General features: G+C 41.2%; 1 long non-coding RNA gene and 1 other non-coding gene across 2 annotated transcripts in view; one reads left to right on the forward strand and one right to left on the reverse strand.

Annotated features, from left to right (window-relative positions):
• The window catches only part of LOC125096883 (uncharacterized), a 28996-nt gene extending 8195 nt beyond the window's left edge, over positions 1-20801 (forward strand). The window contains exons 2-3 of the long non-coding RNA XR_007126423.1: positions 9866-9871; positions 20792-20801. This is a non-coding gene — a long non-coding RNA (uncharacterized LOC125096883). The remainder of the gene's footprint in view (positions 1-9865; positions 9872-20791) is intronic.
• On the reverse strand, positions 12003-12217 carry LOC125099378 (small nucleolar RNA U3). The gene has a single exon (XR_007127141.1). It is a non-coding gene; the product is annotated as a small nucleolar RNA U3 (small nucleolar RNA).
• Positions 20802-24947: the final 4146 nt, after the last annotated feature.

The raw sequence follows: 24947 nt of genomic DNA on the forward strand, positions 1-24947 counted from the left end.
ATGACCCTTGTCTGTGCTTATGAGCCATTCATGTGTCTTCTTTGGTAACATGTGTATCCGAGTCTTATACTGGCTTTTTATTAATAGTGTGTTCCTTCTGCCCATTCAGTGAGTTCAAATTACTTTTATGTCTTGTGAATGGGAGTTCTCATTTGGGTATTCAATCCACATTGAGAGTGATTATTGATAGATATGTTTTTATTGACATCGTGTTATCTTTGAAGTCTTTCTGTAGATTGTCTCTATATTTATGTTCAATGCTATTCTTAGGATTTTTCCTCTTTTATAGAACCCCCCTTAATATTTCCTGCAGTGTCGGCTTGGTGGTTGCATAGTCTTTTAAGCCTTGCCAGTCTTGGAAACTCTTTATCTCTCCATCCATTTTGAATGTCAGTCTTGCTGGATAAAGTATTCTTGGCTGCATGTTCTTCTCATTTAGTGCCCTGAATATATCTTGCCAGCCCTTTCTGGCTTGCCAAGTCTCTGTGGACAGGTCTGACATTATTCTGGTGGACTTTCCTCTCTAAGTAATAAGCCTCTTTGTCCTAGCGGCTTTCAAAAGATTATATCTACAATAATGATTTCACCCTCCTGTACCTATTAGTGAAGGGCTGAGTGCCTTTGGGGAGGGAGTTCAATGGGGCTGGTTGTCATATATGGCACTTACTCCTCATTCTCTGGGACTGTGTACAAAGTAGCTCCAGGAGCCCTGGGCAGTCCTAGTCAGAGGTGTCTTCAGGAGCACAAGCACACTGAGAGCCTGAGAGGATTATACAGAAACGATAAAAGAGATCCCATGGGATTTGGTGTGGTTTCCTACAGGGTCTTCCATCAGTGCGTGGGAAACAGGACTCCCACCCAGCAAGAACTCAAGAAACATGCCCAGAGGAGGAGAGTAGATCGAAGGCAGTTCCCAGAGTTTGAACTCTTTTTGCCAACATGGAAATCATGATATGTGCCTAGATATCAAAGGTGCCTGAAGGGACACATGGCTGGCTCAGTCGGTAGAGTGTGCAACTCTGCATGTAAGGGGTCCCATGTTGGTGATGGAGACTAGCTAAAAAACAAAAACAAACAAACAAACAGAAAGCAATAAATAAAAATAAACAGGTGCATGAGTCAGGAATCTGGAATTACTCCCCCTAAGGAAAGGATGGGGCAAGGGTGATGGGTGGCTCAGTTGGTTAAGCAGCTGCCTTCAGCTCAGGTCATGAATTCAGGGTCCTGGGATCAAGCCCCACAATGGGACCCTGCTTGGCAGAGAGCCTGCTTCTCTCTCTCTCCCTCTGCCTGCCACTCTGCTTACTTGTGCTCTCTATCTCTCTGTCAAATAAGTAAATAAAATCTTTTAAAAAAATAAAAGAAAGAAAGTATGGGGCAGCTTGGCCCTTGCAGATCAGGAGCCATTCTTAGCCCTGGAGAATCCTAATTGTTGCTATACATTTCCCAAGATAAACCAGAGACCCTACTTTTTTAGTAGTTGCTGGGTTTCCCATGTGTGGTCAGATGTCCACTGGCCGACTAAAGTTGGCACACTCAGAACAGAAGAAGACCAAGAAACAGAATATTCCCTGGATGTACCACATTATTGTCTCCCCTCACTGCAGTCTCACTGGAAATGGGAATGGGCAGTTTAAATACCTGGTAGTCAACACAGGCGAGGAAAAAATGGAAAGTTTGGATTAACAGGTCAAACTAAGTTGTTCTCAGATTAAATTTGAAGGCAAGTGGAGACTCTGTTGAACATTTTCTAGCTTCTGTAGTGGAAATGAGGGCTAACGGACAAAACAGTTCTACAAGTCAGAGTGACTTTGGTAACTTGGTATCTTCCCACTTGACACAGTTTCCTTTCAATCTTCTGATCCCATGGTCTCATGCTTGAGTCTAAACATACTTGCACAAGGAAGTTGATGTCATTACCACACCTCAAATCTGTACCACTGAATGTCACAGTGCTCATTCCTAATGGTACATTGGGCTTATTTCTAACTGCCTGTAGCTACCTTATGGTTGACTCTGAAGGCAGACCATTTTACTATGTGTGCTCTTCTCTCTGGTCCCACCTCCAGGTTAAGCAGTGCAACTGAGCTGTCTCCATCACTGGGGAAGGATGGAGGTCAGATGGGTAGTAAAGAGACATGGGTGTGGACTAGGGGGAAGCAAAAGAAAAATGGGGTTATAAGTGGGTTGATTCCAGAGAGGACCATTGCATTGTTTTTTTGTTGGTTTTGTTTGTGTTTAATTTTTATTTATTTTTAAAATTTCTTTTTTTTAACTGATTTTTAATTTTTTAAATTCTTTTTTTATTTTTTATTTTTAATAAACATATAATATATTTTTATCCCCAGGGGTACAGGTCTGTGAGTCGCCAGGTTTACACACTTCACAGCACTCACCATAGCACATACCCTCCCCAATGTCCATAACCCGAACCCCCCTTCTCCCAACCCCCCTCCCCCCAGCAACCCTCTGTCTTGTGAGATTAAGAGTCACTTATGGTTTGTCTCCCTCCCGATCCCATCTTGTTTCATTTATTCTTCTCCTACCCCCTAAATCCCCCATGTTGCATCTCCACTTTCTCATATCAGGGAGATCATGTGATAGTTGTCTTTCTCCGATTGACTAACATCACTAAGCATGATACCCTCTAGTTCCATCCACGTCGTTGCAAATGGCAAGATTTCATTTCTTTTGATGGCTGCATAGTATTCCATTGCCACACCACTAAATTTTTTTTTAATTTTTTTTTTAAAGATTTTATTTATTTATTTGACAGAGAGAAATCACAAGTAAGCAGAGAGGCAGGCAGAGAGAGAGGAGGAAGCAGGCTCCCTGCTGAGCAGAAAGCCCGATGTGGGGCTCGAACCCAGGACCTGGGATCATGACCTGAGCCGAAGGCAGCGGCTTAACCCACTGAGCCACCCAGGTGCCCCTAAATTTGATGGTACTATTTCCTAATGGTGCTCTAGGCTGGCTTATGACCACACATAGCCACATCATGGCTGACTCTGAATGCAGCCCCTTTCTAGGCATGTGTATACTTGTCCTTAGCCCCATCTGCAGGTTAAGCATCGCTCTGAGCTGGGTGCATCACTGGTGGAAGGATGTTGGTCAAATAGGTAATAAAGGGAAATGGGTGTATGGGGAGCCTACAAAACAAAGCATGCTCATAAGTGGGTGGGGTCCGGAGATGACCATCCTATTTCTTCTAACAATATGCATAGCATTCTGTCAGAGATCCGGCACTGACAAAAGAGCAATGCTGGGAGAAACCAGTGTACCCTTTGTCAGGAAATGAACTTGAATTCCTGCTGATTTATAAGCTGTGCCTAAAAACTTCCCCTAGAGAATTTGGGAAATATAGAAGAAACTGTGTTCCTTTTAGGTGTTATGATTTCCCTTCACTGGGGCTGGCCAGGGAAACAAATGTGTTCTGGCAGAGTATCTGGGAGAAGATATTTGTAAATGACATATCAGATAAAGAGCTAGTATCCAAAATCTATAAAGAACTTGTCAAACTCAACACCCAAAGAACAAATGATCCCATCAAGAAATTGTCAGAGGACATGAATAGACATTTCTGCAAAGAGGACACCAAGATGACCAACAGACACATGAAAAAGTGCTCCACATCCTTCGGCATCAGAGAAATACAAATCAAAACCGGACTGAGATATCACCTCATGCCAGTCAGAATGGCTAAAATTAACAAGTCAGGAAATGACAGATGCTGGCGAGGATGCGGAGAAAGGGGAACCCTCCTACACTGTTGGCGGGAATGCAAGCTGGTACAGCCACGCTGAAAAACAGCATGGAGGTTCCTCAAAAAGTTGAAAATAGAGCTACCCTATGACCCAGCAATTGCACTGCTGGGTATTTACCCTAAAGATAAAAATGTAGTGATGCGAAGGGGCATGTGCACCGGAATATTTATAACAGAAATGTCCACAATAGCAAAACTATAGGAAGAACCTCAATGTCCATCAACAGATGAATGGACAAAGAAGAGATGGTGGTGTGTATATATATATATGTATACATATATATATATACACATACATACCTACACAATGGAATACTATGCAGCCATCAAAAGAAATGAAATCTTGCCATTTGCAATGACGTGGATGGAATTAGAGGGTATTATACTAATTGAAATAAGTCAATCAGAGAAAGAAAATTATCCTTTGATCTCCCTGATATGAGGAATTTGAGGTAATTCGAGGTGTTCGGGGGTAAGGAAGGAAAAAATGAAAGAAGATGGGATCAGGAGGGAGACAAACCATAAGAGACTCTTAATCTCACAAAACAAACTGAGGGTTGCCAGGGGAAGGGGGGTAGGGAGAGGGTGGTTGGGCTAATGGCATTGGGTAGGGTGTGTGCTATGGTGAGTGCTGTGAAGTGTGTAAACATGGCACATTGCAGACCTGTACCCCTGGGGCTAATAATACATTATATGCTAATAAAAAATAAAAAATTAAAAAATGAATAAAGGACCTGAATTATCTTTCCAAAGGATCATGGAAATGCAAGTCAAAACCACAATGAAGTATTCTTATGTCACAGTTAGAATTGCTAATATAAAAAAGAATAAAAGTAACAAGTGTTGGCAAGGTTGTGGGGAAAATGGAACCCTTATACGTGGTGGAAACATAAATTGACACAGCCATTTTTTTTTTTTCAAAATGAATGAAAGTAAAACTGCCATGTGATGCAGCAATCCCACTTTGGGGCATATATCCAAAGGAAATGAAAACAGGATCTCCAAGAGATATCTGCACCCCATGCTCATTTCAGCATTGTTCACAGTAGCCAAGACATTGAAACAACCTAAGTGTTGCATGGGTGAAGAAAATGTGGGTCATGGACATGAAAAGTCTAGCATAAAGAATATAGTCGGGGCGCCTGGGTGGCTCAGTGGGTTAAGCCTCTGCCTTCGGCTCAGGTCATGATCTCAGGGTCCTGGGATGGAGCCCCACGTTGGGGGGGGGGTCTCTGCTCAGCAGGGAGCCTGCTTCCCCCTCTCTCTCTGCCTGCCTCTCTGCCTACTTGTGATCTCCGTCTGTCAAATAAATAAATAAAATCTTTAAAAAAAGGAAACTGGTTTAAGTATATAGTCAATGATATTGCAATAACAGGGTATAGTGACAGATGGTGATTACACTTATTGTCTAATACTGAGTAGTGTATGTAATTGTCAAATTACTGTGTTGTACACCTGAAACTAATATAATATGTATATCCATTATATTTTAATGATAAAGAAAACATGAATATTATTTGGTCATGAAAAAAAGGAAATTCTGCTGTTTGTGTCAACATGGATGAAACTGGAGGACATTATATTAAGTGAAAAAACCCAGAAGGAGAAAGACAAATACTGTGTGTTATCATCTATATATGGGCTTTTAAAAAATAAAGAAATAAACTCACAGAAACAAATAGTAGGATTTTGGTTACCAGTGGCTGAGAGGTGGGGCATATGGGGATATATGGTCAAAGGGTAAGAATATTCAGTTATAAGATGAATAAGTTATGAGGAACTAATGTACAGCATCTTGACTATAGTTGTAATACTGTATAATGCCCTTGAAACTTGCTAAGGTAATAGATCTTAAGCTTGCTTACCTAAAAATTTCAGGTGATTATGAGGTGATGTGTTTATTAATTTGATTGCAGTAATCATATTATAATGAATATGTACATTAAGTCATCAGGTTGTACACTTTAAATATATGTAATCTTATGTGCTCATTATACCTTAAAAAATCTTGGGAAAATGGTTGCAATGGTAAATATGTTACATCAATTTTACCACAATTAAAAGTAACTATTAATAAAAGTAATACTTATAGTTTAAACAAAAACAAAAACAAACCCATACATGCCCATTAGTTGGGGCCATTGATTGTTACCCTCTCCCTTCTGCACGCCCTCCAGGCCCACAGCTTGCCCCATCCATCCCACCCTCCTGGCCAATGGCCAGCCTGCAAACAGGCAGGAAGTGATGTTGACACCCCTGGGGGTTTAGGCCTCCTGTGGCTTCTGAGGCCTCCCTGGGATCACCCCCAAGAAAACTAGCTCTTGAAAATGAAACCTGTAGTAGTAGGCATAAGAACAACAGCCAAAAGACTCGTTGAATAATGCAAACAGTATATGTGGGAAATCAGAGCCAAAATTGTAGGAGAACAAACAGAGAAGACAGACCCAGAAGGTGTGTGTGGTAAGTCCAGGTATGAGGAAGGGGTTTTGTAGGGGGACAAGAGATGTGATGCAAGTGTCCCGCTCAGCAGGGGGAAGGTGTGGGGACCAGCATCCCACAGAGTCATGGGAAAAGGGAGGTAGGGAGGGGCCTGAATGGAGACCCCACAGAGCTGGCCAAGTCCTGGATGACTTGGTAGCCACAGGAGGCATGAACACTGGGAGCTCAGCCTTTGGCCCAGATTCCAGAGGAATGCAATGGGAGCAGCATACAGTTCAGTAGGGTGGGGTGGTGACTTCTTGATACTGACTGATCCCTGAGACAAAAGTAGCATTTCCTTCTAAAGCCTGTCATCTTGTCACCCACGCAAGATTCCCATTCTATGATGTCACATCACTGTCGTTTCCCTGACATGATTTTTGAGCTTAGTGTCTGCTGAGCTGACACACTTAGACAAGGAGGAAGAGTCCAGAGTGGCAGCTTCTGGCTAAAGACCACAGAGGGGAGGAGCACCTGCCTCTGGTTGCATCATCAGAGAGCTCACTCCTCTGTTAACGGAAGGGTTGAAGCTTCCTGCCCAGCTGGGAATACCAGGTGGTAACTGATCTGAGGCCTTATTAAGCTACACTGTGCTGCACATTCTCTCTTAGCTAGCTTCTTCCTAACATATCCTCAGGGCTATTTTGTTTTTATTCTTTTTTTAATTTTAAAAGATTTTATTTATTTACTTGAGACAGAGAGCAAGACTGAGGCCAATGCAAGCCTGCAAGTGGTGGGAATAGGCCAAGGGTGAGGGAAAGGGAGGGAATCTGAAAAGGTTCCTTCAGTGGCCCTGTGGGGACCCTGAGATCATGACCTGAGTGAAACCAAGAGTTGGAGACTTAACCAGCTCAGCCACCAAGCTGCTCCATATTTTTAAACATTTGTTAAGATTTTGTTCTTTAAGTAATCACTGTACCCATGTGTGGCTCAAACTCTCAACCCTGAGATCGAGAGCAGTCTCTGTTTAAACCAGAGGTGGGGAAATCTGCCTGAACACCAAGGTTCATGTTAGTTACTAAAGGGATTTGTAGAGAGTCCTTTTTTTTTTTTTTTTTCCTTTTTAAGGATAAATCAAGTTCTGGAGTTCCAGAGCCTGGGCATCACATAGACAATATCAGCTTTATTTCTGGTGCTGGGTTTTGACTTCTATTAATTGCTGGAAAGCTGGTATTCATTCCTCTATGTCGAATTTTCAGGAACACATTTCTCATAAACCATGCTGGCTTTTTTACTCCTTGCAGACAGAAAGAACACACTCCAAGGTCTCAGTAAGGACCTTTTCTAGGATTGGACTTTGGTAGGTGATGTGGGGGAGCATGGAAAGAGCGGATTTGTTCTCTACTGAACTCTATTAGCACTGCCAATTCTATGATTATAGTAAAGAAGTAATAGTCATTTCCTTATGAAGAGAGGATGATGTTGTGCTGTAACCCTTGTTTTCATCTGTCCCTGAACAATATTGTCAGGAGGCCTTGTTTTGTCTCATTTTATCAAGGTCTCAAAACAGTATTGTCTGAGGTTGATATTCTGCTTGCATAATTATTATTTCAAACATGAGAATATACAGTCAGGCTGGGAGTGTCAGTTGAGGGCATCAGAGGCTGGTATTGTTCATTCTCACTAGAAATCTCTAACACAGAAGAAGAAAATAGAGAGCTCTGATCTTACAGCTGTAGCTGGAAACCTGACTGGGAAAGTGTGAACTTTGACTAATTGTCTTGAAATTCCTGTGTCTCAATTTCTCATTTCAAAATGGCTCAAAAGGACTTTTCCCTGCATGGGTTGTCCCAGGTGTGAAATTGATAGAGAAGAAGGTTGATATGAGCCAGAGACCCATAGGAGGTACACAGTGCTTTCGTTGTTTCCCAACTCCTGGGCTATCAGATCAAGAACAGCAGGTGCAGAGCATGTGCTCTCCTTTCCAGCCTGGGTCCTACAATAACCTATGGCTTTATGATATTTACATGGTGGTTTCAGTGCCCAGTGGGGACAGATGGGAATGACAGTTCAGGAAGAACTTTGTTAGGGCCCGAACTGCTCCTGCTGACCTGTAGGTTGAGTTCCTTAGATGATTGGAAACAATCTCGGTTGGGGACCACCTTAGCTATAACCCATAATCTGTGAGACAGGAAAAGAAGAGACACTCCTAACCCCCCAGCTGATGCCAACTTACTGCAGTTCACCCAGGATTGTAAACCAACTGAGTATAAACTGTAGGAGTGTAGAATTGTGACAAAAGCATATTCCAGGGAAAAGTCCTTCTTAACATTTTGTTTTAACAGTGGGAATGTTGATTGACCAGTGTCCCCTGATATTCAGAAGTGGGTTTCTTGAGGGTGTGTGAGGAGCCTGGACAGGGAAGTGTGTAGCCAAAGCCTGTGTGGGGGATCTGCTGCTATCAGCTGGTGGGGGAAATTCACCCTAATGTGTAAGATACAGTGATATTCAAATTCTCCAAAGTCCCTTCCTGCTCAGTTTTCTGCGAGTGCTTGAGGGACTAAGGTGCCTGTTACACAGCCCTGTAACAGGGACTGCAGCCGAGACCAGACTTGGTCCCTTCTCTGTGTCTCCCGCAGGAGACTGAGCTGAGTCCACACTGAAAGCAGAGAATGGAGAGAGGAGATGGAAGGGAGGATATCAGCAAGTTTGGAAGATGAGAATAACACAAAGAAGAACAAGGCAAAGGGTGGAGCAGGTGGTTGCCAGAGGAGGGAAGAATAAACACAACTTGAGTCCAGAAAATTAGGGTAAACCAAGGAATGCATACAGAAGCATCAAATTCTTCAGGGAGCAGCCTGAGCTGAGCAGGGAGGACTAGGAGAGTAACGTAGACCACAGTGAACCTGGGCCTCTGCCATGGAGACTCAGAGGAGAGATGGGATTCATTTGTACTGCCGGGAAGCACCAGTTCCCAGCGGAGGAGAATGTGACCATGAGGCTGTGCCCCAGACCCCTAGATTCAACCTTGGAGCTGCCCTTATGGTGGATGTCTTCCAAGTAAGTGTGGGCTTAGGAGGGCCAATAATGTTTGGATAAGAGTCGGAGAGGTCCATTCTTACTGCAGAGTATTGTTGTAAGGTCAGAAATGACCACAGTAGGGACTCTTGCCTCTGAGACAGTGACACCAATAATATTCTTCTGAATTTATGGTTGTAAGGGCTTTATGAGCAATGTAACTTTTCTATATGTTCAGTGTTCCATTTTCCTTAGTCTGTGTTAAGAACTTGGAATTCTGACATCAATAAGATTTCACTGAGGTCAAGCAGTGAGTGGGAGAATGCAAACAAAATCTTGTAGCATATGGGTATCTCAGTTCCTTGAGAGTCTGCCTTCAGCTCCCGTCATAATCCCACGTCCCAGGGATTAAGTCCCATGTGAAAGGGAGGGGTAGGGGGGCTCCCTGCTCGATAAAAGGGTGTGGCGGCTAGGCCAAGTACATCGAATCCTAATGACAGGGTGAGCCATTGAGAAGAATCCAAGAGGACAGTCCCTTCTTCATCAGAACTCGCCAAAGGGCATGTCATGGGACATCGAGAGTGTCATGAGGCTCCTCTTTAAGGAAGGGGATTTGTTGCCTCCTGGGAGAAAGCAGAGAGCATTCCTGCAGGACATTCGGCCCAGACTGCAGTTGTGAGTGGAGATTTTTGACCACTTCTTTTGGACCAGGGAAGGAATGTCTCTGATAGCTTCCTCAGTGCTTGGCTTGGTCCTTGGAGCCATGAATACAGAGGTAAATACAGCATTCTCCCCAGTCTAACAGGGCTTTCAGTCTAGTAACCAGAAGTCATGAGAAGTGTGGGTATGGTGAGTTCCTCGGAGGAAGTGGCCAGTGCTGCTGGGGATGACATCAGTGGTTGTCCTGGTCTCATGGTTGTTTTTGACCAACTTGGCCCTGGGACCCTAGACTGCAACCAGATTTCAGCTTCTCGGGACACTGCGAACACCTGGGTTCCACATTGGCCCAAAGCAGTCAATACTTCCAAGGTCTCCTGAGGAAACTGCTGGTATCTGTAGCTTCCCTCTCTGACTTGGCCAGCTGGAGAAATTGAGGCAAGTTCACAAAGTCTAATGGGGCATCCATGCCATAATGATCAGTGATGTTCTGCCTTTCTCTTTGAGAACTTAAATGCTTTCCAGACTTTAGTATTCTCTCTCCATATAAAAATAATGTAAATAGGGGTGCTGGGGTGGCTCAGTCTTTGAGCCTCTGCCTTCGGTTCAGGTCTTGATCCCAGCGTCCTGGGATGGAGCCCCACATTGGGCTCCCTGCTCAGTGGGGATCCTCCTTCTCCCTGGCCCACTCCCCCTGCTTGTGTTCCCTCTTTCACTGTCTCTCTCTCTGACAAATATATAATTAAAGTCCTAAAAAAATGTGAATGGTGGCCAGATTTTAGATCAAGTAACTGAAGTAAAAATGGAGGAAGGTAACTGCCATGCTGCACTGACAGTGTGCAGAAACTCTTACAACTGAAGATTAATAGAACAAATCACTTTTAATTTGCATAACATATTTCTATAGTAATTCTGGAATAGGCAATGTAAGTCTGCCACTCCATCTTTTCAACATTGTTTTCATACTTCAAGACCATTTGCATTTCCATATACATGTTGGATCAGCTTATAAATGCTTACTAAGATATCTACTGGAATGTTGATTGGCATTGTGTGAGATCTGTTGATCATTGCGGGAAGAATTGATATCTAAATCATAATGAGTCTTCCGATCCACAACAGATATTATCTTTCTGTGTATTGAGTTCTTTAATTTCTCAAAGTAATGCTCTACAGTTTTCAGTGTAATGTTCTCACACGTTTTGTGTCTGATAAGACAATGCAATAGGAGAATTGTTGAAAAGACTGAAGAAGAAATACTTCACAAAAGAAGATATCTAAATGGCCAGAAGCACTTGTAAGATGCTCCACCCGAAACCACTTAAAGAATAGAGTTGAACAAAAATCAAAATGGCTTCACTAATGTCTCCAGGAGGCTCGATTTTAAACCAAGTGATCTTCTCTTCTCTTCTGCAAATCTCCCCCTCCTTCCTTCTTTGCCTTCTGTTTCAGGAACTTGGTCCACCCTAAACATGATGGGGGAGGCCAGAAACATACACACAATTTCTGTGGAAGCTGGCTAGATCCTGTATTTCCACATAAGCACCCTCCCTACCCCTTCCTCTGGGGGCAGGGCTTCCAGTTTTTGAGGACCTTAGCTTGCTGTAGCTTCCATTGCCCTGGAAAGCTATCATTCCAAATTATTGCAAACTCTGTCTTCGTCTTATATTTTGGCTCTGAAGCACAGAGGTCAGTTTTGGACAGCACGCTCAGACATCCAGAAGATCAATTAATACTGCAGTGAGTTACTGTTATACCTCCATCCCTGTGACTAAAATTACAAAAAACACATGTGGTGAGGATATAAAGGAACTGAACATTTCTTACACTTTTGGGAATCAAAAATGGCCCAACTCCTGAGAAAAGCTGAGCCACAGGTAAACATTTACCAGTCATGTGAACAGGCATTCCTCTCCTATGTGTTCAGACAGTATGTCCACACAACACCCTGCACTTGAATATTCATCACAGCTTTCTTCACAATGGCTACACCCTGGAAACTACATAGATGTCCATCAGTAGGTGAAGGTACACACAGAATATATCCAGTAGAGGAATACTACTTAGCAAGGAAAATGGAAGTTACATCTGTGAAAATGCATTTCATTGTACCGTTTAGCTTTTTTAATTTTTATTTTATTGGGAAAGCATTCAGACTACGTCTCTCTCTCACTTACTCCTCCAAAGGAGGAGAAGAACAGTCACTGATGGCAGTTGGCAGTTGTGGAAACTATGCCTAAAGCCAGTTTCACACTCTGGAGAGAACACTGGGCCTCCTCCTCAAGGTTTTGGGTACTGTACACTTTCAGAGGAACTTCTCTAGTAAGGAGCTATAGAAATGATTCCTGAAAGTTTAGTCTTAATTGTACAGTTTAAAGTGATGTTGTCTACTGTAGCTAGATTATACCTCCATAACACTCACGGAATAATCTACTCTATTTCTCCACACTACCAATGAGCATTAAGAAAACGACATTTTAAAAAAGGAAATGAAATTCAATAAAGAGAACAGAGATTCATGTCCACCATCTTTAAATGCATAAGAACACATATAACAAAGACCTCTGGAAACTATTGCTGGGATAAATTAAAGGCAATCTAAATAAATAGAACAAAATCTATCCCATTCATAGATTAGAAGACTCCACATTGCTGGAATGCCAAATCAGTTTTATTCTGACTCACATGGGAGAAGACACTTTGGGGGCAAATTTACAAGCTAATTTTAAAATCTATATGGAATTCAAGGTACTTAGAATAGCAAGACGACTTTGAAGACTTAAATTGGAGAAATGTACTAATTCAAAGCTCACCATAAATCTACTATAATTAAAGCACTACATTATGGTGTAAGTAAACACAATGTAATTATATGAATATGAGAGATTATTGAGTAAAAAAATTCCCCATACACATATACAATTTCTTTTAAAGATTTTATTTACTTATTTGACAGAGAGAGATCACAAGTAGACGGAGAGGCAGGCAGAGAGAGAGAGAGAGAGGGAAGCAGGCTCCCTGCTGAGCAGAGAGCCCGATGCGGGCCTCGATCCCAGGACCCTGAGATCATGACCTGAGCTGAAGGCAGCGGCTTAACCACTGAGCCACCCAGGCGCCCCACATATACAATTTTTAAACATTTTTTCCAATGATTTTTTTTAAATTTATTTTCAGCATAACAGAATTCATTGTTTATGCATCACACCCAGTGCTCCATACAATACGTGCCCTCCAAAGTAATCTCTACATCCAACATGGGGCTCAAACCCACAACTCTGAGATCAAATGTTGCTTGCTCCACCAATTGAGCCACCCAGGCACCCATCAATTATTTGATTTTTAAAATACAGTTACAGGTACACTTCACCCGAATAATGACTTTCCCTGAAAGTAACTGGAGTGAATGAACATCTACTTAAAAATAATTTAATACTAAAACCCACTTTGCACTATATATCGATATTAATTGGAGATGTGAAAGCAAATATTTTTTTAAGATTTATATTTATTTATTTATTTATTTATTTATCAGATAAAGAGAAAGAGAGAGAGAGAGAGCAAGCACAGGCAGGGAGAGAGGCAGGCAGAGGGAGAAGCAGGCTTCCTGCTGAGCAGGGATCCCGATATGTGACTCGATCCCAGGACTCGATCATGACCCCAGCTGAAGGCAGATGCCCAATGAGCTGCATCACCCAGATGCCCAAATGTATTTTTTATTAAGCATGGTGTCTCACATGAACAGCCAGCATTTATAACGTGATGCTCTTAGTGTGTTATGAAGAAATTTTTCAAATGAAAAAATTTAATCCTGCAGGTTTGGGGCAGAAATGAGGTCTAGGTAAAGGAAGCTCCTGCACGGAAAGCTCTAAGAGTGAATTTGAAAATGTGGGCATGGTGTTTGGCATAGAAGGGGACTCTCCCTGAGACCTGGCTCCAGCCCGTGTAGCAAGGCATCCTTGGGCCAGTCACAGGGGAACTGGGTCCTCTCTGTGCCTTAGTTTCTTCATCTGCAAACCAGGGAAAAAGAGAAGCTTCCATTAACAAGTCAATTGTGAAGATGAAAAGTCTTAATATATATGAAATCATTAGTCTCAAGAACTGTAAGGGACATCCCTGATCTCAGGGAGTTTCCAAACTGACTAAACCCCTGACTTTCTATAAATTTTTTTTTAAAGATTTTATTTATTTATTTGACAGAGAGAGATCACAAGCAGGCAGAGAGGCAGGCAGAGAGAGAGGAGGAAGCAGGCTCCCTGCTGAGCAGAGAGCCCGATGCGGGGCTCGATCCCAGGATCCTGAGATGATGACCTGAGCCAAAGGCAGTGGCTTAACCCACTGAGCCACCCAGGCGCCCCAATAAACCCCTGACTTTCATAAGTGGATTCCAGAGCCCACATAAGCCAGCTGAATCAGAATTGCTAGAAACCAGATCTAAGAGGTTGCATTTGTACTAACTCTCCCAGGTTGTTCTGACATAATGATCAATTTATGAGTAGGAAACACTGAGTTGTATAACTTTCATCTAAAACAGCAAAGTAGGAATAGCAGAATGAGGATATTTTCAACCCAGTCTCTTCAACAGAGGAGAAAAGGTGGAAGACTCTCAAATGGAAGGAGACCTGGCCCATATGACCCCACTTTAACTTCCTCCAGTTGACTGCAGAGACACAAAACTTTGGAGACATATGCCTCAGGCACCCGACAGTCCACTTTGAAAACTGTCAGAACCCAAATTTCCCATTCAACATTTCTCTGAAAGGAAGTGAAATTTACCTGTTTTTGCTCATTGCTGGGACTGATTGTCTTGCCTTACAAAAATGAATCCTCTGTCATATCGCTATTATTGGAAACTTCCAGTTTCACAGATAATAATAAGGAACCAGAAAGTTCCAACAAAATCCAAAGAAAACTGACAGAATGAGAGAAGATACTTGCAAATATCTTATCAGATAAAGGGCTAGTATCCAAAAGCCATAAAGATCTTACCAAAATGAACACCCAAAGAACAAATAATCCAATCAAGAAATGGGCAGAAGACGCAAACAGACATTTCTGTAAAGAAGACATCCAGATGGCCAAGACACACATGAAAAGATGTTCAACATCACTTGGCATCAAGAAAATACAAACCAAATCTTCAATGAGATACCACCTCGCACCAGCATTAAAGGTTAAAATTAACAAGTCAGGAAATAACAGTTGTTGGCAAGGATGTGGAGAAAGGGGAACCGTCTTACACTGTTAGTGGGAATGCAAGCTGGTGCCGCCACTCTGGAAAACAGTATGGAACAAAAGCTGAAAATTGGGCTACTGAATGACCCAGCAATTGCACTCCTGGGTATTTACCCGATAGATGCAAATGTAGTGATCCAAAGGGATACTTTCAGAGCAATGGTTATAGATGCAACTTCCAAAACAGCCAAACTATGGAAAGAGCCCAGATGTCCATCAATAGATGAATGGATAAAGAAGCTGTGATATATATATATATATATATATATATATATATATATATATATATATGATGGAATATTACACAGCCATTAAGAATGGAATCTTGCCATTTGCAACAATGTAGATGCTAAGCAATATAAGTCTGTCAGAGAAATACCATTATCATATGATCTCACAGATATGTGGAATTTCATAAACAAAATAGAGGATCATAGGGGAAGAGAGGAAAAAAAATAATGAAGGTGATGCCAGAGAGGGAAACAAACCATAACAGACTCTTCCTCATAAGAAACCAACTGAGGGTTGCTGGACAGAAGTGGGTAGGGGATGGGGTAAGTGGGTGATAGACATCAGGGAGGCTATGTGTTGTAATGAGCTCTGGGTATTATATAAGACTGATGAATCAGAGACCTGTACCCCTGAATCACATAATACATTGTATGTTAACTAATTGAACGTGAATTTTAAAAAAAGAATTAAAAGGGGAGGTGAACCATGAGAGACTATGGACGCTGAAAAACAATCTGAGGGGTTTGAAGTGGCGGGAGTGGGAGGTTGGGGAACTAGGTGGTGGGTATTAGAGAGGGCACAGATTGCATGGAGCACTGGGTGTGGTGCAAAAACAATGAATACTGTTATGCTGAAAATATATTAAAAAAATAAATTGAAAAAAAGAAAGAGAGAACTTTTTGGTATTCGATGAAAAAAAAAAAATTAGAAGAAGCCAGAAAGTTCAGGATAGTACAGCCCAGTAGATCACAGTTGTGAGACTTTAGACAACCTAGTTAAAGAGAAATTATCCCTTCCTGGCATTTGATGTCATGCCAACTTCAGTGACGTGGGAAAGAAGCTACCAGTTCCAAGGGAAAGATGGGTCGTTCTTGCCTCCAGACCATCTCATGTCCTGATACCAAAAACCTTTACAGAGAGCCTCTGGAGGAGCCCAGCCATCACTAGAAATGGTTAGTAGAATGAAGACGGGCTCTGCCAGCAAAGCAAGTCACATAGAGGTGGATTAGATGGGATGAACGCATGATAAAGACAAAACATGTTTCTCTTACTATTCCCAAAGAGAAAGCAATAACTTACTTGTACTTCTGTTTCATCTCATCTTGTCAATTTTTAATATGGCTGAGTAAATGATTTTAATGTTTCTCCTCAGGATTCCTATTCTTTGTTATACACAATAATATGACCTCACGTGATTATGATGAAATAAAATGCCATAACCTATGTACAGTGATTAGCAAAATGCTTAGCACAATATCCCTCAGTGAACTATTATTGTTATGATAATTTTTTTTCTTTTGAGAGAGAGCAAGAGTGAGCATACAGGTGGGAGTGGGGGGAGAAGAGTGAAGGGGCTGATCAAAAGGGAGAGAGAAAACCTAAAGCAGGATCCACGTCTAGCACACAGCTGCAAAGGAACATGAGACTTGAGATCTTGAGGCTTGAGACCCTGAGATCCTGACTTGAGCCAAATTCAAGAGTTGGATGCTCAACTTACTAAGCCACGTGGGTGCCCCTCTTATAGGAACTTTTATTAGTGCTGCAAAACACTCATGTCTGTGTGACTTCATAAGTTATGTAACTTCTGTGAGCCTTCATTTTCATCACTTTTCAGGGGAAGAGATTTGACAGATTTTCCTTCCAGAGAAAGTCAGATACTACCAAAATGAGAAAATAGGCTTCTTTAAAGCTATTTCTTCCTGGCCTCCAGAGACTCATCTAGTAAGAAGAAGCTATGACCAAGGTGTTCTCCTCTAGGATCTTGATGGTTTCCTGTCTAACGTTTAGGTTTTTCATCCATTTTGAATTTATTTTTGTATATGGTGTTAAGAAGTGTTCCAGTTTCATTCTTTTGCATGTAGCTGTCCAGTTTTCCCAACAGCATTTATTGAAGAGACTCTTTTTTTCCACTGGATAGTCTTTCCTGCTTGGCCAAAGATTAGCTGACCAGGTAGTTGTGGGTCCATTTCTGGGGTCTCTATTCTGTTCCATTGATGTATGTGTTTGTTTTCATGTCTGTACCATACTGTCTTGATGACTGAAGCTTTGTATTGTAGCTTTAAGTGTGGAATCTGAAGCCTCCAGGTTTGCATTTCTTTTTCAGGATTGCTTTGGCTGTTCAGGGTTTTTTGTGGTTCCATCAAAATGTTAAGATTGTTTTTTCTATGGAGCACTGGGTGTGGTGCATAAACAATGAATTCTGGAACACTGAAAAGAAAAAAAAAAGGATTGTTTGTTCTAGGTCTGTGAAAAATACTGGTGGTATTTTAATAGAGATTGCATTAAATGTGTAGATTGTTTTGGGTCCTATAGACGTTTTCATGGTAGTTGTTTTTCCAGTCCATGAGCGTGGGATGTTTTTCCATTTCTTTTTGTCCTGCTCAGTTTCTTTCATAAGTGTTCTGTAGTCTTCAGAGTAGAGATGTTATACTTCTTTGATTAATTATATTCTAGGTGTCTTACGGCCTTTGGTACAATTGTAAATGGGATCCATTCCTCCATTTCTCTTTCTGGTGCTTCATAATTGGTGTATAGAAATGCAGCCAATTTCTGTACGTTGACTTTACATCCTGTGACATTACTGAATTCATGTATCCATCGTAGCAATGATGTGGGTGGAGCTAGAGTGTATGATGCTGAGAGAAATAAGTCATTCAGTGAAAGACAAATACCATAGTATTTCACTCACATAAGGAATTGAAGAAACAAAACAGATGAGCATGGGGAGGAAGAAAACAGAAAAGCCAGCCATATACCAGACTCTTAACTCTAGAGAATAAACTCATGGTTACTGGACAGGAGGTAGGCAAGAGGGTGGATTAAGTGGATGATGGGCATCAAGGAGGGCACTTGCTGGGATGAGCACTGGGTGTTGTATGGAAGTGATGAATCACTAAATTCTATTCCTGAAGCTAATATTATACTCTATTTTAACTAACTGGAATTTAAGTAAAAACCTGAAATAAAAAAAAAAAAGTCCTTGCTGAATCTCACAGAGTAATATCATTATGCAGTGTGCTTGGAGACTGGCATGGGGTGGGGGTGAAGATAAGCTTTCAGAAGTGGTTGCTCCAGTCCTCTTTCCTCTACTTTGAATGCTCAGTGCCACCTGGCCAAACCCATGCACCATCAACTCGAGCAATTCCAACCACTAAATTCAAGAGATTGATGCCGTCGACGCACAACGAAAAATCCTTTAGAATTTTTGGGGAAAAAAAAAGCACAGTTTTACTTGAGCTCAGATTAGGACAGCTGTGTGGGATAGGCAGTTCACAAGGAAGAGAGTGTTCTGACAAAGGAACTTTTGTGTTGGGGTATATCCATTTTTTACATAAAAAGTTGCAAATTGTTAAACAAAAGACATTGTAGAAAGACATTGTAGTTCCCGATGTTAAGCTTCTACTATATACAGGACTGTATGACTTTAATGTCATGGGAACCAGGGAAATATCTTCCTTTTTCTCCTCTTTTCCCAAATGCTCCTTTTGGGTTATTTTCTTATATCAAGCAAATGTACATTGTGAGCTCAGTGCAGAGAGAGAGCCTCTTCTTTGAGTTTCCGTGGACTCCTTTTGACTTTTGGTAAATGTGAAAGCATTACTTCTTTGGGGAGACCAGGAGCAGAACCCACAAACACTAAAAGTTGACAATTTCCTTTGTTGGTGCTACAGGAACCTCTTAAGTCTTTGGCTCATCAGATCTAGGAGGGATCCTGTGCTGAGAAAGTGAGGACATGCTTCAGGGCACCACTTTCCCATGCCTGCCTGTTTCTCTCTTCTCAGCCTCAGATTCTATGTCATTTAACACCACTGCACACATCCATGGTGGGTATCATCCATCACTGAGCCATGACCTTGAGCTTCCCGTGTTTGGTTAGAGGAATACAACCTCAGATGAATGGCATGAGGTCAAGTCAAAGGAACCTATCAAGCAGTGCTCCATCTTTGAAAAACTGTTTTACTTCTTTGAAACTTGAATTTCAGTATAGTTATCTTACAATGTTAACATAAGTTTCAGGGGTATAATGTGGTGATTGAATATTTCCATACATTGCCCAGTGTTCATTCGCACAAGTACACTTCTTAACCCCCATCACCTTCACCCATTCCGTGGCCCCCCTTCCCTATGGCTACCACCACTTTGTTCTCTATAGTTGAGTCTGTTTCTTGGTTTGTCTGTCACAGCCAGCACGACAACATGACCAGGGTCGAGAGGGTAAGAGGATGGTGAGACAAAGACAAGACGTAAAGAGATGGGACAGGAGGGACACAGTGGATGATGTCCAAGCAGTGCCAATTTTATTCAAGGCAGCAAGGCATTATATAGCTAACAGAAACAACTACAAAAAAGTATCTATTTTTAACTGATTATGAAAGAGTTTGCAACATGCACAGAAAACCCTTCAAGCTTTCCCATTATCTATTTCCCAAGCACCAATAGCAGACCTTCTGGCGCCAGATGTACTAACTTCAAGGCTACTCAAGACATAGTTTATGTAAGCACAGCACAATCTTACAATGGTGTAGTTTATAGCCCGTGCAAGGACAGCACAATCCCACAATGATTCAATGAGCAGGCTTGTTTTGCCCATTCCAGATAAGCACACGCAGGCAACCATGTCGGCGAGTCTTAAGGATCCATAGCTCAGACCCTTTCTTAAGTGCTGCTCAACTTTCCACTCACGGGGTTATTAACCCTTGGGCTTCCAGGAGGTGTTAGTCGGGGCCTGGTTTGGTCTCTTGACTCTAGCCCAGTCCGCGGCTGCCTACATTTCCCTCTTCTTTGTTTTTAGATCAAGAAATTACATTTGGGCCCTCATATGGAATCTGTGTTGCCCTGCACAAATCTGTACAATGCACCATATTAAAACAAGAGCAAGTAATATAATGAGTCCAGTAAACAACCAGAATGAGTGTCTTAACAAATTACGTGGGTTAAATCCATGAAGACTATCTAGGATGTGTGCCACCACTTCAGCAGGGTTAACCATGTCCAGTCGAGACTGACTGATACTTGATATATCCTTTTGCAGATCCATTAAATCAAGGCTGACATTAGTATGATACCATACTCCTTGTAAGTGTCTTTTTACTCAGTCCCAGTTAACATTATCTGCTTCCAACGGGGTTACACAGATATGCTGAAACCCTCCATGGCAAACCAAAGATATCTGGGTTTTAAGAATGGACAGTTGGTTACCTAAATATTTTACAGTCTCCTCTAGGCCATCAAGACGACTGAGAATCTTTTGGTCAATATGTTCCTGTGTAGCTAAGGCATGTGAGACATTCTTAGCAAGATTATTCACATGCTTAGCAGTGTGAATACTTTGAGACAATGCCACTGAAGACACGGTGGCTGTGGCTATGAGTGTTACTAGTGCTGCTATTCCTGCTATCAATAGACCCAGAAAACATTTGACTCATTTGAGTTGCAACTGCATTTCAAGAGCAAACTGATAACCATAATTAGCATACCAAGGTCCTTCTACTTCCACAGGCAATAACATATATGGAGGTTGCATAGTTATAAACACTATCATGGGACCTGTGCCTGACGAAGGCAGGGACACAGGTAGACAATTTGTTAACACACAATGGTCACAATGGATATTATACAATAGATGTTCTTGTTGAAAAGAGGTGAGAATTATTGATCCCAAGCCCACTACCAGCAAAAAAGTTCTAGGAACATAGGCCCGCAAAGTCAGATTGAAGTCTTTTGTGGCAGTGTAACCACTCCTGGCTATTTGCACTCTGATTGGTCCCAGGGCAGCTACCAGTTTCCAGAGTTCTGCATGAAACATCCCTCCGGCTGTAAGGGGGGGAGATGTCTTCTTCTTCATCTGTTTTGGCCGTTTAACATGAGACGAGCCATCCTCTGTTGGAGACGTGAGGATTTGGCACCACCTTTCTGGAAGCCAGTGCGGGGTATCCTCATCCTGAGGAAAAATGCAAATAAAACCACGTCCTCTGCGGAGGACAGGATCAGGACCCTTCCAAGTGCCCGTCGGGCGGGGAGGTGTCTTTCCACCTAGCATAAGGAAGAGGAGAAAAGTCTGGATGCCAAATGCGTTCAGCTGCTGTGCGACCTATATCATCGACATTCAAAAAATTTAAAACATAAAAAGTTAAATTTAAATGCATATGAGGAGAGTATTTCACTGTTCCCTGTAGTATCTCCCCTCTTTTAATTTTTTGAGATATGATTTAAGGATTCCATTAGCCCTTTCGACAATGGCTTGTCCTTGAGAATTATAGGGGATGGCCACTGAATGTTTAATTTGAAAGGTTAGAGAAAATTCTTCGAAGGCTTTTGAACTGTATGCTGAGCCATTGTCTGTTTTAATGGCTTTAGGAGTTCCCATTTGAGAGAAGGCGGAAAAGAGGTGATTTTGTACATCTACAAAAGCTTCTCCTGAGTGTGCAGTAGCGTGTACAAATCCTGAAAAGGTGTCAATAGAGACATGTATATATTTTAAACAGCCAAAGGCAGGGAACAGCGTTACATCCATTTGCCATAAGTGATTAGGCATCAATCCTCTAGGTCTTACCGAATATGTAGGTAAGGAATAATGAATTGGACAGGCAGGACAGCTTTTGACTATTTGACGAGCCTCTTCTCTGGTTATATGAAACTGTCAGCGTAGGGCCGACACATTCCGATGAAATTTAGTGTGACTTCATATAGCCATTTGTTTATTAGTGACATCAATTACATATGCATGAGTGATCATATCTGCAATATCATTGCCTCTGGATAAAGGACCTGGTAATTTAGTATGGGCTCATATATGGGAAATAAAGATCAGAGCTTGTCTCGACCTCAGAAGTTGCTGAATGCTAGAAAACAAATGATAGAATTCTTCATCATTGGTAAGCACATAAGCCTGTGGCAGAGAAAGGACTGCTCATGCCACAAAATGGCTGTCTGTGTATAGATTGCATGGTTCAGAATACATCTGCAGGGCTAATTGAACAGCTTTTAACTCAGCTCTTTGTACTGACTTTGTAGGGTAATATAAGAAGCCTCTCTGTATGGAGATTCTTTATAAATTCCTATATGTCCAGTTTTAACAAACTCGGCCTAATTATTTACATAAGATCAGCAAGAACAGTGAGTGTGATCATATAGATCTTTTAGAATCTGCTTTGCTAGAACTTTTTATAAGGAATCTCTAGGTTGAACTTTTAGTAGTCTCTACGGGCCAGAAGTCAAGCCACGTACTTGCCATCAGGCATGTCTGCAATACCTGTCAATTTGGGCGAATTTTTCTTCTTGAGGTTCCCAAAGTATCCTGCAGGAAGTGACATTCTTTACTCACCTGGTGAGGTTGCTGGCAATTCTGTAAGCAAGGTATCAGGCCAACAGTTCCAAAGGACTTTACAGCTCCAGGTTTTATAAAGTCAACCTTAGTTCCTTTAGGCTGTCTGGTCATATCTGAGTCCTTCTCAAATATGACATTCTGGTCAAAGCCTTGGTAAAATAGCCCATGTTTCTAATGGTGTCCTGTTACAAGGAGAACAAATTCTTATTGAACTTACGCAAATGACTGATTGGCATGGAAGAAAGAATACTTACTGAGACCTTTTGGTTTCAGAGGGTTCAAATAGAGAGAAAAGTTGAATGCTCCAATTTGTTTACAAATAAATATTTTTCCATTTCTGTAAGTTACAGATATCTTAAGAAAAAAAAAATCCCTAGTCTGGAAGAGTAAACACTAGAGAACCAGCAATGTTTAATAAGACAAAACATTAAGAGACACAACATTATAATCTTTTAGTTCATTTAGTTCCATATTACTAAATCTGGTGAATGCAGTTTTAGTTAGTTTTGGAAATTCTTACCCATTTCAGTTTTAGGATTTTCAAGTATATCAAATATCTGTATTTGTCCTGAAAATCTCCCATATGAATTTCCTCTAAGACAGAATTTATCTTATAAGAGAATTAAAACAATTACAAATGACAAAAACTCAGAATAGATATGGTTAAATTGCCAGGTGATGACCTTATGAAAACATTAAAACTTTAGGAAATGTATAGAACTCTTAGAATAGTTACAGTAATTACCCAAATGCAACCCAAGGTTTATTATTGGTTTAGCAGTACTTACTGAGTAATTGAGTATACCAAGGAAAAGCCTTATGAGTCAAAGAGATCTCATTTATAATTTAAATCTTGTCGACAATTGCTTAAACCTTAGAAAGTTTTAAAACATATGCCTAAATATAATTAAGGATGTTAAACACCTGATAAAACAAAACATAGAAACTGGGTTTTCTGGGCAGGCAAAGAGAAAACCTTAACAGATCAATTAACCTAAGAAAACTTTGCCCCTTTAAGTAGAGAGAAAACCAGCTTTTCTATAACAGTGTCTTTTCTTTTTTATTATTATTAAGCATGCAGTCTTAAGATAGCGGGTTTACTGGGTTTCCCTCCCATTGTGAATGATGTCGCAGACAAAGGGAGGGGGATCTTTTAGATGCTGTCCTGCACCGTCCCTCGTGGGAATTTAGGAGGGTCTTAGCTAAGGTCTGTCCGTATAAACCCCGGACCAGGCTTCTCCGTGGAGTAGATGACCGTTATGTCATATGACGCTCTTATTTGAGACTCAGGGTGCAGCCCACTCAGACTCCGTAGTCGAGGTAGTGTAGCTATACAGACAGATTTACACAGTCAGGCACTCTTCAGATTCAGACAGGTTGGACACCACCACTCTGGGTATCCCTGGCTAATGGGAGGTGATCAGTCTCCCCTTTCATTCTTTATGAAAAAGAGTGAGTTTCTATGGTTACAGGCAATGGGGGATGGTAATGGGGTGTTTTCACAGTCCCTCAAATTCAGGCTGCTTTTCTAATCTCTCAAGGCCAAATGGTCCTTTCACTTGGAAGTATAATCTATGTGGAGGTATGTTAGGAGAGTGTTAAATCTCCTTGGGGGCTGTTTTTCTTTGTTCTTTTATTTAAACAGGATCAGGCATCTGGTCTTTTCCTCCTTTTCTGAAGGTCTTCCTTTATAAACCTTCTACAACTTTCTTTTGCATTCAGATTTTGTCCCAAGCCATTTTCTTTTAAACAAACATCTTATTTAGGACAAAATTACCCTTTATCTTTAATAAAATGCATTTCCATTTCTTAAATATTTCTTACATATCATCTAGTTTTCCATAGAGTTGCTTTTTAAATTTTCATCAGTCTTAGTTACACTTAGCAGAATTTTGTACTCTTAGAAACACCTTAATCTCTAGTGAAGACTAAGTATTAACCAATTGTGAACTGTTACAACAGAATTCTTCAGATGGCAAATTTATGAATCAGTTAAGTGCAAAACATGTTTACCAACAGATTTAAATGTTCTTATTTTCTTTGCTGTAAAAAGTCAAAAGTACAAGCCTATGTTTAGTAATTAATGACTTAGCATTTTATCCTGTTTGGTTAAGACCTAGATGTCCATAATTTAATTCCATCTGTTATTCAACCAAAACTTTAAACTTTTAGGTTACTAAAGACTTTGAAAGCTACTTCGTTAATTACCCATTAAAACCTTGAGACAATTAACCATCAGTTTAGTCATTTCCTTGCTAACAGATTTTAACCAATAACACGAGCTTATTTGACCTTCAGTAA

This window comes from Lutra lutra, chromosome 4 (genome assembly GCF_902655055.1).
Source record: "Lutra lutra chromosome 4, mLutLut1.2, whole genome shotgun sequence".
Taxonomy (NCBI): Eukaryota; Metazoa; Chordata; class Mammalia; order Carnivora; family Mustelidae; genus Lutra; species Lutra lutra.